The sequence below is a fragment of the Trachurus trachurus genome (genome assembly GCF_905171665.1).
Source record: "Trachurus trachurus genome assembly, chromosome: 4".
Lineage (NCBI taxonomy): Eukaryota > Metazoa > Chordata > Actinopteri > Carangiformes > Carangidae > Trachurus > Trachurus trachurus.
Genome location: NC_139898.1, coordinates 28,246,709 through 28,261,916, shown reverse-complemented (window position 1 = coordinate 28,261,916; position 15,208 = coordinate 28,246,709). Strand labels below are relative to the sequence as shown.

At 42.5% G+C, this 15,208-nt stretch overlaps 1 protein-coding gene across 1 annotated transcript in view; it reads left to right on the top strand.

Moving 5' to 3' along the window:
• Positions 1-6,188: 6,188 nt before the first annotated feature.
• LOC310985214 (transmembrane protein 69-like) overlaps positions 6,189-15,208 on the top strand; it is a 397,249-nt gene continuing 388,229 nt past the window's right edge. The window contains exon 1 of the mRNA XM_083970741.1: positions 6,189-6,201. The gene's annotated coding sequence lies outside the window, so the exon portion shown is untranslated. The remainder of the gene's footprint in view (positions 6,202-15,208) is intronic.

Here is a 15,208-nt window from a genome sequence, read left to right as displayed (position 1 = left end):
AAGGGCTGTATAAATAAAGTACATTTACAAGTACAATATCTGTTATTATGGTCATATTTCCTTGATATCACATGAGAGAAATAAGCAGCCTGTCACTCTGCCGTTTGAGTGATTGTATCTAGTTTGCTTGAGATTACAAAGTGAAAGTTGGAAAAGAGGGAGGAAATGTGGTGAAATGGAGCCGATGGTAAATGAAGTGATGGTGTACGTGTGGAGCGGTTCATGAGACGAGTCGGTCAGGTCTCAGTCTCCGGTCGTCATGTGTTATGATCCGACGGTCAGAAAGTGGTCGGTCATGTTGTTTATTCTGCGGTAACAAGTCTCATATCTCATCAGCTCATCTCCGGCGTGAAGAACATGCACTAAGGCTCCTGTAGTTGACGTGAACTCTGCTCATGTGAGTCGGAGTAAAAAGCTATAGAAACGCGAACACAAAGGAGATATATTTACTATGATAACACATGGAGATGTACTGCTGCTCCTTCGCTCTGACTAATGCAGTCCAACATGTCATACAGAGGCATGATCATCGTTACTTTGAGGATGACCGTGTGGGTGAGCGGAGCGGAGGTTAGCGGATCGCTATCTGGCATCCTCAAGTCTGGGGGGCGAGGGGAGGGGAAACAACGCGCTGATGTGCTTTGAATTTGACTGCAGCAACAGTTTCGGCCACAGTCTTAGGCTACATACTGCTCCTTTAAAAGTGTAAATCAGACACAATAATATAGTCATTTTGGATGCATCTTTAAAGGGATAGTTCAACATGAGCCTCCATAGCGTAGCTCTGAGCAGCTCTCGGCTCTGCTCCGCCGTTCTAAAAATAGCTTGCACCGACAATTAAAGGTAATGAACCTACTGCTATGACTATAGGGATTATGGCAATGGGCCAATTTGCCAAAATGTTGAACTATCCCTTTAACTTTACTTAACATGTTGGATATGAAGGTCAAAGGTCTCCGTGAGCCCTGACATGTGATTGTACTGTAACGTCCTACATCGAAGCTTGATGCAGGGTGAATATTGGCTTCATGGACCAAGTCTGTTACATCTGATATCCAACCAAAATAAACACACACACACACACACACACACACAAACACACACACACACACACACACACACTGTAATCTGTAACTCAACCCTGTTCCTCATATCAGGTGTGATTTCCCGTCAACACACTGAAGTGATAGATGAGTCATCACGCTCAGAAACAATAAAAAACTGCTCCGTCACAAAAAAAAAAAATACTGTAAATGTTCAAATTTAGTTTCAGTTCCTCAACTTCCTCAGTAGTTTCAGGAGTTTCCTCAGCACTTTGTCTCACTTCAGTTCAGTTTTTTGTTCCTTCTCCTGTCACGACATCGGTCTCGATATGATTTCACTTTTTCTCTATTGTCTCTGATTTGCCGTCATCATCGGCTTGTTTGCAGCGTGTGTGTGTGTTGTGTGTGTTTGTCTTTGTGTCGCTGCTCATGCTGCTGTAGTGACCTGAGAACTCACTGATCTCATTAATAATCCGGCCGACTGAACTGAACCCCCCCTCCCTCCCTCCCTCCTTCTCTCCTCTTCTTGTCCTTTGTTTCTGACTTTCCGTCTTCTGTTTTTTCCTTTTGTTCCTGCTTCTTCTGGTCTATTTCTTTTCTTCCCTCTCCATCCGTCTTCACCATCATCATCATCCCGCCTTCCTGCTTTTTGCCTTTTTGTACATCTCTCCCTCTCCCTCTCTCTCGTTCTCTCTCCTATCTCTTTCTCAGTCTGTCTCTCGCTCGCTCTCCCTGCAGACTTCTGCCTCTGATAGAGCGGCAGCCCCTCAAACGATTAACTCTGCAATCCCTTAATAACAATCTCATTCCCTCTATCCCTCCCTCCTTCCCTCCCTCCCTCCCTCTGTCTCTCTCTCTCTCTCTCTCTGAAGCCCTCCCAGTTCATTTGACCACTTTATTTCAACCTCCCATTCATGGGGCTCAGATCACACAAGGGGCTGTAATGACAGCACATTTATTAATTAATTGCATGTGTAATTGCTAAAATTAAGTTTTGGAAACTTGGTAATGATGTGAGGAATTACAGGGATGGAAGGAGGGGACGGGCTTTGAAGACAAGCCCCCTCAAGTTCTTTTGGGGATGGAGGATGGGGGAGGCATTGGATGGATGGATAGAAAGGGAGAGATAAAAAAAAAAGACAGGAGGAGCTGGGGGGAGGGAAGGAGGGGTGGGAGAGAGGAGTAATCCAGGAGGAGAGCGGCACTGCAGGGCTGATCAGAGTCGAGAGTTTTGTCTCTGGGCTAATCTTCTCTTCTGAAGTGGTGTCATGGCCGTCACTCCGCTCTTTCCGTCAAGTCCATTGGTCTGTCCATCGCTGCGGCTGCAAATTCCCCCATTGATTCAGACTGGGCCACTTTAATTAACTTCCTCCCTGAGATAATGGCTAGCTCAGAGGAATCTGCTCGCCGCGAAAAAACTCAGAGAAAAAACTTTTCCCTATGTCTCCAGAACGGCTAAGGCGGCCCCTCTTCAGCGGCGGGGGCGTAATTTATTTCTTTTTATTGTCGAAGACTTTGTCCGAAAAATGAGATTTGAACATGAGCAGTGAATTGTTTATTGTCTGGGGTATTCGGGAGCAGATGTGGGTTCTGGGTCTCTCTGTGCCGAGACGATAGGAACAGACTCCATTATGTGATGAGTGTGTTATTTCACTGGATGGACGCTCAGATGGGAGAAAACGTCCTTGGAGGGATAAATGGTTTATCAGACATGTGAACTGTCGAGAAGGAGAGAGCGAGAGAGAGAGAAGTGGAGGAAAAAAAGAGGGAAAGTGGAAGAAAAGAGGTGTCTGTAGAAATACAGCTTCGACTCGAACATACAGTACATTCACAGCTGTGGAGAAAAGTAAATGTATAGAAAACACGTGAACTGTCGCCTCAGACCTTCACCTTGTCGTCTATGTAATGTCACGGCGATGCAGATATGAACATGATATAACCAAAACCACTCACTTGTTGCATAAGATAAAGTTTACAGTGTGTGTTCATACTCTACCAACAACTTTTGGAAATTTGTGCAAAGGCCAAATTGCATGTTTCCCTGCAGATATGTAACAGTGACAGTCAAATCAGTGCAGTGGCAGAAAGTTGTGAGTTTTTGTTTCTTATTTCATTCCAGGTCGTGTTTTTGCTCCTCTCATCACTGATGTTGTGACTCCTCATAGACTGTATAACAGACTTAAATGTGTTTAATCAAACAGTGTTCATCAGTAGGCAGGTTTCCATCCAAATGCATCAAATTTTTTTTGCGAATTTTGCGAAAATGCACAAAAAAAAGAGCAAAATGCTTCACTTCTTGGAAAAAAACATTGTAGCAAACTTCTAAACAGCCGTCATTTGGATAAACTAACCGCACAGTGTGAATCTAAACAGCTTTTCGCCTGTTTTACAGCTGTACTGTATATGCCGCTGCATTCTGGGAAACTTGTACACAGAGGGCCGGATTTACTAAGATCCCAGATAGCGGGCGCTATATTGTTTGCGCCCCCTAAAATATTGCGTGTTTGGTTAGTGCACGCAAAACAGGTGATCTACTAAGAGTAACCCGCTAAATGAAAACACGTGCAAACCGCAATATGTAAATGAGGGTTTTGCGCGTGGTAATCGTTTCCGCCATGGAGAGAGTGGACAGAGAGCTGGACGGACGAAGGGACAGAATGACATTTGATCCGATGCATACAAATACAGTACGTGTGTTCATCTCTCTCGCGCTCTGTTTAGATTAATAAACACAAATCGCTACAGGGCCCAACTCGTCATATAGTGACCAACAGGCAGCAGCTGCAGCGACAATCACACACCTAGAATATGTGTGTGTGTGTGTGCCGCCCATGATCCAGTGGATAAATAGAGAGCTCAGGTGGGACACACGGATCTAAACGCGCTCTGACCACTGACCAGAGGCATCAAAGACGGGTGAAGGCAGCGGTGACGTCTCTCAGTCCGGGACCGAGCTGAGCAGCCAGGTGCTGGAGAGGAGAGGAGAGGAAAGGAGCGCACTGCAGGACAGACGTGCCCCGTGCGTAACGGCGCGTAAATTACTTTTAACACGGCTGAAAAACTGTTAGACAATGACCCAGACGTGAGGAAATGCAGAGATGTAAGATCATGGGGCTCTGACAGGTATCAAACCAATAAACGCATAAGTTTTGGCAAAGTTGTATCAGTTAGTACATGGTTTTCAGACGTGGTAAATAAAGACGCAAAAACAGCCACCGCAATCTCTTCCTGGTTTGGTAAATCACATTGCGTGCGCTAAATAAATCTATTTGCATCTACTCCTCCCAGTATTTTGCACGTTCTGGCAGAAACGCCCATATTTACATATTCATCAAGGCAAACACGCTAAATGGATCGCACATGCTATTTTGCCCATTTGAGAGACGCAATCCTCGGTGCGTCCGGTTAGTAGATCAGGTTCCACGTGTGTTTGCGCGTGCAATCACGTTTGCACACGTTTTAATACACGCAAACCTTTAGTAAATCCGGCCCATACTGTATACTGCGTTATGAACGTCGTCAGTCATCGTTTATTCGCAAAACCTGTTTTCCATAGCAGAAAGTCGCATTTTCCTGTTATCGATACACTGTAAAACTTTTTTTTGCGAATTTTCTCCCTTTTTTCTTATTTCTGGCATTTCCATCCAAGTTTTTTTTCACACATTTTGAAAATGCGGATAAGAATAGGTGGATGGAAACGCCACTAGTGACTTGACACAAGCTGCACCTGGAGGACAGAGATAGAAGAGGAGCTTCGATCTTCTAAGTCAAGACTCATCTCATGTTGTTCTGCATGTCTGCTGCTTGTGGGCCTTATAGGAGTTATTAATGAACTGGTTTGCCTCATTCAGATTTTAGTCCTCACTGCATTCACAATGTTCAGTTATAGCTTTAATTTAGTACAATTTGGGAGCACTGTTTCTTCATTCATTATAGGGACGAGAGGGTGGGAGCATTTAGCAGCTAAAGAAGCAGATGGAAACCAAAACAGAGCAAAAAATAATGTTTTTACGGCTTAATTAGCCGATAACTGAACACATGAATAAATCATTACAGGTATGTATTTTGTAGCTTATTTTTTTAGTTTTAAATGTGACTCATGTCTGTGATTTGGAGCCTTTGATGGCAGATACAATTAGCTTGTATTAGCCTTTTTATTAAAAGAACAAACAAACATATAAATGAACATGAACTGATTCATTTTCTTCTCTATAAGCTTCTTATTCTTTATGCCTGGGCCCCTCCCAAAAAGCTCTTTAGCTTTGTGTCCCACTTTATATAGTACAACTACAAAACTTATATTGTTGGTAACACCTTATAATAAGTACACAGTATTAAGCATTAGTTAAGCATTAATAAATACTTCATTCTTCATTTATAACGCATGAATACTCATTAGTATGTAGTTTATAAATACAGTTAGTGCATCAGTGATGAGTAAAACATTTTTAACTGTGTTTACTAATGATGAATTCAGTATTTAATGCTTAACTAATGCTTAATAGTGTGTACTTATTATAAAGTGTTACCCTTAAAGGGATAGTTCACCCAAAATTCAAATTTCTCATGTCGGGGCTTCAATACAAGAGGGACATTACACACAAGCAGTATGGAGGTATTTGGATGTTTTTTGGTGTGTCTTTTTGGATGAAGAAAGTTGGTATCCATTGACAACCATTATATGGACAAATACTGCTGTGCGGACCCCCCCCCCCGTAACTCATAGAAGGAACTCACTCGACATGAGGGTGAGTAGATAATGAAATTTCAATTTTGGGTGAACTATCCCTTTAATAGTGTGTACTTATTATAAAGTGTTACCCTTAATGTTGCTTACACTTTTTGTTTTTACAGTAAACTGATATGTGAATAAATGAAATGAAATGACACTGAACCTCGAACTAGTTCTTTTCATAATTTTCTAATCATGAACCGATGCTGCTGAAGTCTCCTCCTATACGTATAGTGTATAGCCTTCAGTTTCCTTTGTTAACGAATACAATCTACCTATAAAATCTGCTCTTGTCTGACTAAGTTGTTCCACATTTGTTGCCTACTTTGTCCATCAGGCCTCCCAAAATGACCTCTGACCCTGACAGGTCTCAGTGTGGTTGTTTCACTAGTGAGAGCAGCAGGTCTGAAAAGGTCTGCAGCTCCTCCTCATCTACCTGTCTGCGTCCAGAGAGGCACAAAGAGGGGGCAGCTAATCCACGCTGGTGTGGAGGGAGGAGGTGGAGGAGGAGGAGGAGGTGGAGGAGGTGAACCCAGCCAGCCAGCCAGCCACTCCGCTGTGAGGGCTTGTGATAGCGGAGACACTTGATCACATTTATCTGCAGTTTACACCTTCCTGTCTTGATCTCTGAGCTATACAGGGGATCGCCTTTCCTACTCAAAGAAAAGAAAGCGAGCAAGTGAGCGAGGGTTTTGGGGTGGAGGGAGGGATGGGGGGAGGGAGGGAGGGAGAGAAAAGAGGCCAGGCCCCTCTGTGTGAATGCTGGTTGGGATTGTAAAGCGAGCTGAGCGATGACAGCTAAATGCGCTAATTTTCTACTGGGACTCGGGCTTTGTCTCACAGGGAGGGCTCGGGGCTCAGAGCTGTGACATCGACCAACATCAAGGAGCGTTTCTTATCGCCGCGCTGGTGACGCAGGCGGTCGGCGACTAAACTGTTGTTTGACAAACATTCACTGTCGAGGTTTTGGAAGCATCCAGAGAAAACACGTGTTTGTTACTTTATTACTGTAAATCTTACGCATGAAATGAGACTAAATTCACACAAAGAAACACAATGGAGCAGGATGGAAACATTTGGGAGGAGGAAGTGGACGTGGATTTTTGCAGCTTAAAAGTGATTACGAGAAAAATTTCAAAATAAGAGAAAGTTTCTACGGTTTCTTCAGAACTGAGTTTAGCTAAGTGGAAAATTTGGATTTTTACCCCTTAGATTGTTCAACATTTTGGCAAATTGGCCCATTGCCATAATCCCTATAGTCATAGCAGTAGGTTCGATACCTGTATTTGATGAGTTTGATGAGAGAAACCAAGAAATCCCATTAGCCTCCGTAGCGTAGCTCTGAGCAGCTCGCAGCTCTGCTCCGCTGTTCTAAAAATAGCTTGCACCGACAATTAAAGGTAACAAACGTACTCCTGAGAGTGCAAAGGGATTATGGCAATGGGCCAATTTGGCAAAATGTTGAACTATCCCTTTAAGTTGCTAATTGAAAGCGTAACAATGATTCATTTTTAGATCTGAATAAGACGCCACATGAAAACATGCTTAGACTCGATGAAGGTCGTCTGGTCATTAAGACTTCAACACTCATCACTGGGTCTTGTGTGAGTGTTTCGTTTTTAGGTCCATAAGCTGTAAGATATTAAATTGTTTTATGTGAACCAAAGTTAAAGCCTAACAATACATTATTCCAAAAATAATTTAAGCCACCATCCAGTGCAAAATTAAACTGAACTGGCAAACGGCTACGTCCACAAAGGTGAGAGCAGCAGCAGCAGTAGTTGTAGTAACGCTGAGTTTTCCGTGATGGCTGTGAACTTATCGAGACATGTATCACACATGACGTTACATGAAGAAAAAACTGTGACAGTATCTTTGGAAACACATTTTCTTGCATCCACAGTGTCTCTGTCTCTTCGGTTTCTTCAATGTTTACGCTGCAGCAGCTCAGCTCCTGACATTTATTATGACTGTATACTCTGATATAAACCATAGTGACAAATTGATGTTATTATATAAAGTCAAGGGGGGAGAGGGGAGATATGGTCTTTATATCAAAACAACACATTCCACACCACAAAGAGAGAAAACACGAGCTGACATATGTTACTGTGGGTGTTTTGATCTGATGGTTAAGGTCAGGGAAAGATCATCTTTAAGGTTACATCGCCTGTTGGAGAGACATGTTCTTACTTTTATAACTGTGTCGCTGCAGACAGAAGCTCCTGATCTGCTTTAATGTATATATTTTGTAGCGTAAGGAAGAGGGCATGTGGAGTGGGATGAATGCGATTATATGGGCGGTTATGATTTAAAGGGATACTGTAGTTCACCCAAAATTCAAATTTCACTCGTTATCTACTCACCCTCATGTCGACTAAGGGCTGGGAGAAGTTTCAGAGTCCTCCGTGGCTTCTCTGAGTTACAGCGGGGCTCCGTGCAGCACTGCATGTCCATATGACGGTTGCGAACGGAGCTCACTTTTCTTCGTCCAAAAAGACACACCAAAAAACATCCAAATACCTCCATGCTGCTCGTCTGTAATGTCCCTCTTGTATTGAAGCCCCAACATGAGAAACTGTTCTGAAAAAAATTAAATAAGTCTATATTTTAAGCTTGTTTGTAGCGGAAGCTCCCAACACTGCTCTTCCTGGTCCGTCCAAATCGCGCGATTTGCATTGACAAATCAAATCAAACTTTATTTATAGAGCACTTTTCCTACATAGACATGTAACCCAAAGTGCTTTACACACAAAAAAAAAGAAAAAGAGAAAGAACCCAGTTCACGGCACCGCAAATCGCGCGAGATTCCGGCAGAGCAACACTGGGAGCTTCTGCTACAAACAAGCTTAAAACATAGACTTATTTAATTTTTTTCGGAACATTTTCTCATGTCGGGGCTTCAATACAAGAGGGCCATTACAGACGAGCAGTCTGGAGGTATTTGGATGTTTTTTGGTGTGTCTTTTTGGACGAAGAAAAGTGAGCTCCGTTCGCAACCGTCATATGGACATGCAGTGCTGCACGGAGGACTCTGAAACTTCTCCCAACCCTTATACATGAGGGTGAGTAGATAATGAGTGAAATTAGAATTTTGGGTGAACTATCCCTTTAAGTGTGAATGCTCATTTTTTACATTTTCACTTATAAATAAACAACTGATGGTGCGATTTTCACTGCGTCCCTTTACGCTTTAAGAATACAATGTGTTGGCCAACACAACACTGATGGTGCCGACAATATTGTGACATATTTTACACCTGTAAGAAAAAAAAACGCAGCTCCTGAGACTACAAAATGTATTTGACGACTATCTCTATAACATATTATAACTGTACTTATAATGCAGTTATAGCACTGTATAACTATAATTATAAACACTCATAAATTATCATAATGCTCTATAACAATAATCATAACACACTATAAAGCATTTTATCATGACTTATAAGGTCAGGTATTATAATGAGTTATAAATGTTAGTAACTCGCTGACAATGCATTATAAATGTAGTTATAATGTGTTATAATTGGCTTATAAACATGTATAACTATCATTATAAACACTCATAAACGATCATAAGACTTACAGTAACACATCATAGAGCATTTTATGATGACTTATAAGGTCAAGTATTATAATAGAGTTATAAAGCTCTATAATGTGTTATGCTTATTGTTATAAAGCATTATGATAATTTATGAGTGTTTATAATGATAGTTATACACCTTTATAAGCCAATTATAACACATAATAACTATATTTATAATGCATTGTCAGCAAGTTACTAACAATTATAACGTATTATCATACCTGACCTTATAAATCATGATAAAATGCTTTATAGTGTCTAATGATTATTGTTATAAAGCATTATTATCATTTATGAGTGTTTATAACTATAGTTATACAGTGCTCAAGTACTAATATTTCATTTTCTCATTGCCATATTGCAATTTTTGATTACATTGCAAGTAAATGTGCAACAGTGTATTGGCACTGTAGATACACACACACACAGATGTGCACACACACACTCCAGCATTAAAGCCCCTACAATGTAAAGGAGCAATAAGCAGTGATAATCCCCCCAGGATCCTTCATGGGAACAGTCTCCTGTTGTTTAGTTGTAATTATCCTTTAATATGGACTCTGATGTCGTCTCTGCTTTCTGGTGCTCTATCACACACACACATGCATACAGTACAATACATACACACCTTGTCTCTGCTGCGCGTGCACACACATACACACACACACACACACACACAGCGTTGCTCTGTGCATCATTACACTCACTGTATTGCCTTACACAGGTAGAAACCTGAAGACTGTGTTAAGCTGTTTAAGACTCTTTTAGCTTCATTAAGACAGACAGAGCTCAGTCAGACAAAGTAGCTTTCACTGAGGCCCACAGTCTGCGGCATTCAGTCATGGATAATTTAACACAGACCAAATGTCAAGTGATTTTCAACTTTTACTTTGATTCTGCTCCCCTTCTTCTATTCTATTCTATTCTATTCTATTCTATTCTATTCTATTCTGTTCTGTGTTTTCTATTCTGTTCTAGTCTACACTCATAATAATACAAATGTGCTGACTGAGAAATGTTCTCTTGTCTGGTAGCCAATGTCAATCATCTTCCCCCGTGTTTGTGGAAATCACACCTGAGCCAAAAAGCGCTCAGCAAGTGGTTTCACATGTCTCTGTTAACGCCTGAGGAGGACGACGGGACCGATTCAACTTCACAGACGCTTCAGAGTAGCATCAGAAATTAAAAAGTGGGTGAGTGGGTGGTGGTGGAGAGGAGGAGGGGAGGGGGGGTGAATGATCTGACAGAAATTCTCCTCATGACAAGACAGAAGTTGGTATTTTCTGTTGGTGCGAGTCGCTTTAATGTGGTTTCACAAGCAGACCGGAGATGAAAGCCACGAGGAGTCGTCTTTTAAAAAATGTGAAATTTTTTTATGATCTCAGTCAGCATAAAATTCCTTATATTACTCAAGTCAGAGAGGCTTCTTCTACACAGCCTCATGCTGTTATCCCACTTTTTTTTTCCTTCACAATTTCCTTTCCTTACATGCAATTAAAGCTTCCTCAGACTTTATACTTCAGTCATGTTTTTCCTCAACAGCTGTGTTAAAAGAAAAAAAAAACACACACCTCTCACCATCATATTATCCTGTTCCCTTTAAATTCATCTATGTAAAAAAAAAGATTACTTTCCAAGCGATTTCATCATACGACTGGGACATTTTCTGTGGCTGATCAGGATGGATGATGGAGTTGCGGTTATTAGAGACTGAATTACAAAGCTCAGCGCCATGTCTTCAACTTTTAAAAGTCAAACTCTAAACTTTTATATGTGAGAGTGCGTTCCTCAAAATCTATGTGTGGTTATAGATCGCTTGTCGTGTCTACTGTACGTTAACATGCTTCGTGCTCATTTTGTGTTCCTGTGTGAACATGGACATGTGCATTGTGATTATACATTTCCCATCTTTAAAGAAACTCTGCATCTGTCTTCCTAAACCTTCCCTCCCTGTCAGCTGGAAAAAAAACACCTGCTTCTGTTAAATCTGCTCACCGGTCCCAACAAAAATGTCAATAAACTGCCTCTCTACTAAAAAAAAAAAAAGAAAAGAAAAGAAAAGAAAAGGAATATTCCTCCTCTGCAGGGTCTGAGTCAATCAGTGCTGTGTTGTGACGCTGCTCTGCCACCAGGGGGCACTGCAACTTCATGGCCCTCGAGTGGAGCAGAGTGAGGAAAGGCATGATACGGAGTAGTAAGAGTTGGTGACAAAGACAAGAAAGTGCGACAGAGGGAAAGACACAGGGAGAGAGAGCGGTTAGGAAGACAAACAGTGATGGTGAAAGTGGTGAAAAGTGACGTGACAGCGAGAGACAGAGGGGAAAAACAGGGGGAGGTGAGTCGAGGACAAAGACTATAAAACTCTCTATGTGACCTTAATGCTGTAGTCTGACGTAAAACGAGCATCACACCGACTGTAGTTTGGGTTCAAATCAGACCAAAATGTTCTTTCTTTTGTTTTGCATCTGTTACATTTCAGAAAACTAACTCTCATTAAGTAAGTAAAACTAAAAAACAAGACAAAACTGGACAATGAAAATGTGAAAAAGCCCCAGAACGCCGACGTTATGAAAGAAAGTGTGAGAGTGAACAAGGGGTCGAAGTGTCAAAGCTCCAGACAACAAGGTCAAGACTTTGCTCAAGGTCAAGACCGTACGACCACAGAGAGAAAGAGAGGGAGAGAGAGATGGAGAAATATAAAGAAGAAGTGACATTTTAAAGAGGAAAAGTCAACGGTGATGGTTTGGGAGGAGAGTTCAGGTGTCGTCTTCATGATAAAAGATCAGTTTCAAGACGACTGATTATTTTTCTGTCTTAAATTTACATCTACAGTTTAGTTTCCTGAGCTTTAGGTACATAGTTTAACATTTAAGCATATATTGAATAACAAACATTGTTAGGAGTTAATAAAGACCAATGTGCAACTTTAAGATACGAAACACAGCGGAGAGTAAAAGCACAAACACTCACTCACTCACTCACAGATGATGTTTTCCTGAGCTACAACAATAAATGTTCTTTGTTTCAGACTTGGATTACTATTTTTCATAATGTTGTGGAACAATGACAAAAGAAAGAAAGAAAGAAAGAAAGAAAGAAAGAAAGAAAGAAAGAAAGAAAGAAAGAGGAGGAAGAGGAAAGGAGGAAAAGGAAAGACTGAAAGAAAGAAGAAAGAGACACAAAGAGGAGAAGGAGAGACGAGAGAGAGAACGAGTCAAAGGGCTGGAAGTGTTTCCTGAGTGTGTGTGTGTGTGTGTGTGTGTGTGTGTGTGTGTGTGTGTGTGTGTGTGTGTGTGTGTGTGTGTGTGTGTGTGTGTGTGTGTGTGTGTGTGTCCAGGGGTCCTAGAAGTGGGAAAAAAACATCTGTGACCGCAGTGATGTCATTGAGAAGAGTGGCAAGAGAGGAGCAATTAACCATCACACACACACAACACACACACACACACACACACACACACACACACACACACACACACACACACACACACACACACACACACACACACACACACACACACACACACTGCATGGGACAAAACAGAGCTGTAAAAACAGGGCCAGCTTGCGGCCAGTCAGTCCGTTACCCATAATGCCTTGGGGTCTGGATGGTTGTCACTAGGTTCCGGTCGGCGTGGCAACAAAGCTTATTAATCTGCTGATGGAGGGCCAGCTGCAGAGGTGGCAGACACACACACACACACACACACACACACTTGGACGCACAAACACACTCAAACACGCGCACGCATTCGGGTTTGCATGCACATAAACACACACACATCCAAAATAAGCACAATTAAGCGACTGTTTGTTGTTGCGACTCAGTTTTAACGCTCTTACACACACACACACACAACTTCTCTGACACACACACACAACTTCTCTGACACACACACACAGACACGCACACACATTCTTGTGCGCTCGCTCACCTCTGCATCGTGTTGGTTTAGAGTCCAACACTCTGAAGGTCAACACACAACACAACACTCAGCGTGACACTTAATCATTTCTCTGCGCTCGCTATCACAACACGCATCATCACTCACCTTCTCTCCGTCGCTCACCGCTCAGCGTCTCTGATTGGTTCCACAAACACACAGAAACTGAGACTGAAAGTGTGTGTGTGTGTGTAGCGTGTGTGTGTGTGTGTATCTATCTGTAGTGTGTCCATATGTGTGCGGTGTGTGTTTCTTTCTCCAACTTTAATGCTGTTCCCCCAGCATATCCTTGCTGGTTGCCTAGAGACAGGGATTTGAGCGAGGCCCCTTGGTTCATTCCCACACAGTCTTCTGGTCCGTGTGTGTGCGTGTGTGTGTGTGTGTGTGTGTGTGTGTGTGTGTGTGTGTGTGTGTGTGTGTGTGTGTGTGTGTGTGCGTGTGCGTGTGTGTGCGTGTGTGTGCGTGTTGAAAGGATATTTCTCTCCTTTTGCCTTTTGATTCATTCTCAGTGTGAAGCCGCTCCCCGTGGAGACAGTATGGGTGGGCAGAGAGAAGGAGGAGAGGTGGAGGAAGAGGAAGAGGAGGAGGAGGAGGTGAAGAGGAAGAGAGGGAAAGAAGAGAGAGAAGAGGAGGAGAGAGAAGAGAAGAGAAGAGGAGAGGAGAGGAAATGGGGACAAAGTGAAAGAGCAGGGAGTGATGGAGGTTAAGTTAGGGAAGAGTGGAAGAAGCAACGGGGAGAAAGAGAAAAAGAGAGAGAAAGAGAGAGGGGGTAAAAAAAGAGGAGAGGAGCTGCTGGGCTGTATGAACGATGGAGGGAGGAAAAGGAGGGAGAGCTGTTGGTCACACATCAAGGCCTGGAAACAAAGAAGCCAAGAACTCTCCCTCCTCTCCTTCCTCCATCCCTCCATCTCTCCATCCATCCATCCCTGACAAACACAAGTTTCTCTTCTCACAGGAAGAGAGAGGGTCCAAATGCTGCAGCCACCTGACGGACGGAGAGACGGAGGGAGAGAGAGAGGGAGAGAGAGAGAGAGAGAGAGCAACATGTGTGCACGGTTCGGTTTGTTTTATAACTCGTTTTCACTTTAATGTGTCAAAGCATCAACAATTATTTACTGCCTCAGTCCTCCACCAGCTGGAACTCCAAAAAGTCCACCTTAAATCTCTCCTCTGCCCAATGAGAACCCAATAATTAAAGGGATAGTTCAACATTTTGGCAAATTGACCCATTGCCATAATCCCTATAGTCATAGCAGTAGGTTTATTACCTTTATTTGTCGGTGCAAGCTGTTTTTAGAACGGCGGAGCAGAGCCGTGAGCTGCTCAGAGCTACGCTACGGAGGCTAATGGGATTTCTTGGTTTCCCTCATCAAACTAATCAAATACACAATCCAACAACTCCAAAACGCTCTGGTGGACAAGTTGTGACCTGCACATTCACCACGCTATGAGATAATAACAGAACGTTACCAGACAGAGTTGTTTTAGAGGTAAATTCATGCAGAATCGCTGATGCACGTTTCTGTCGGGGGCAGTTTTTCAGCAAGCAGTCTCTGTATTTGCCTCGAAAACAACTCTGCAATGAGTTGTCAGTGTTTGTTGTTTAGGCTACTTGCAGCTGGACTTCCTCTTCCGCTTTGGTAGCCAACAGCATGAGAGTCGTTTCGCACAAGAAAAGCAGGTGTAAATGCAGATATCAGACATGGGTCACTTCAATTGAACATATACTGTAAACAGACGGATGAAAAAATCGGATATAGACAACAAATTGGAATTGGGCTTCAAGGCCTCTAGTGTAAAGACAACCTAACTCAGTGTTGACAAGATTGATTTTCCTTAGGTTATGTGACGTATGAAACCTTGAATCTGTTTCTATGAGACTGCAGCTTCACTGGGTGGA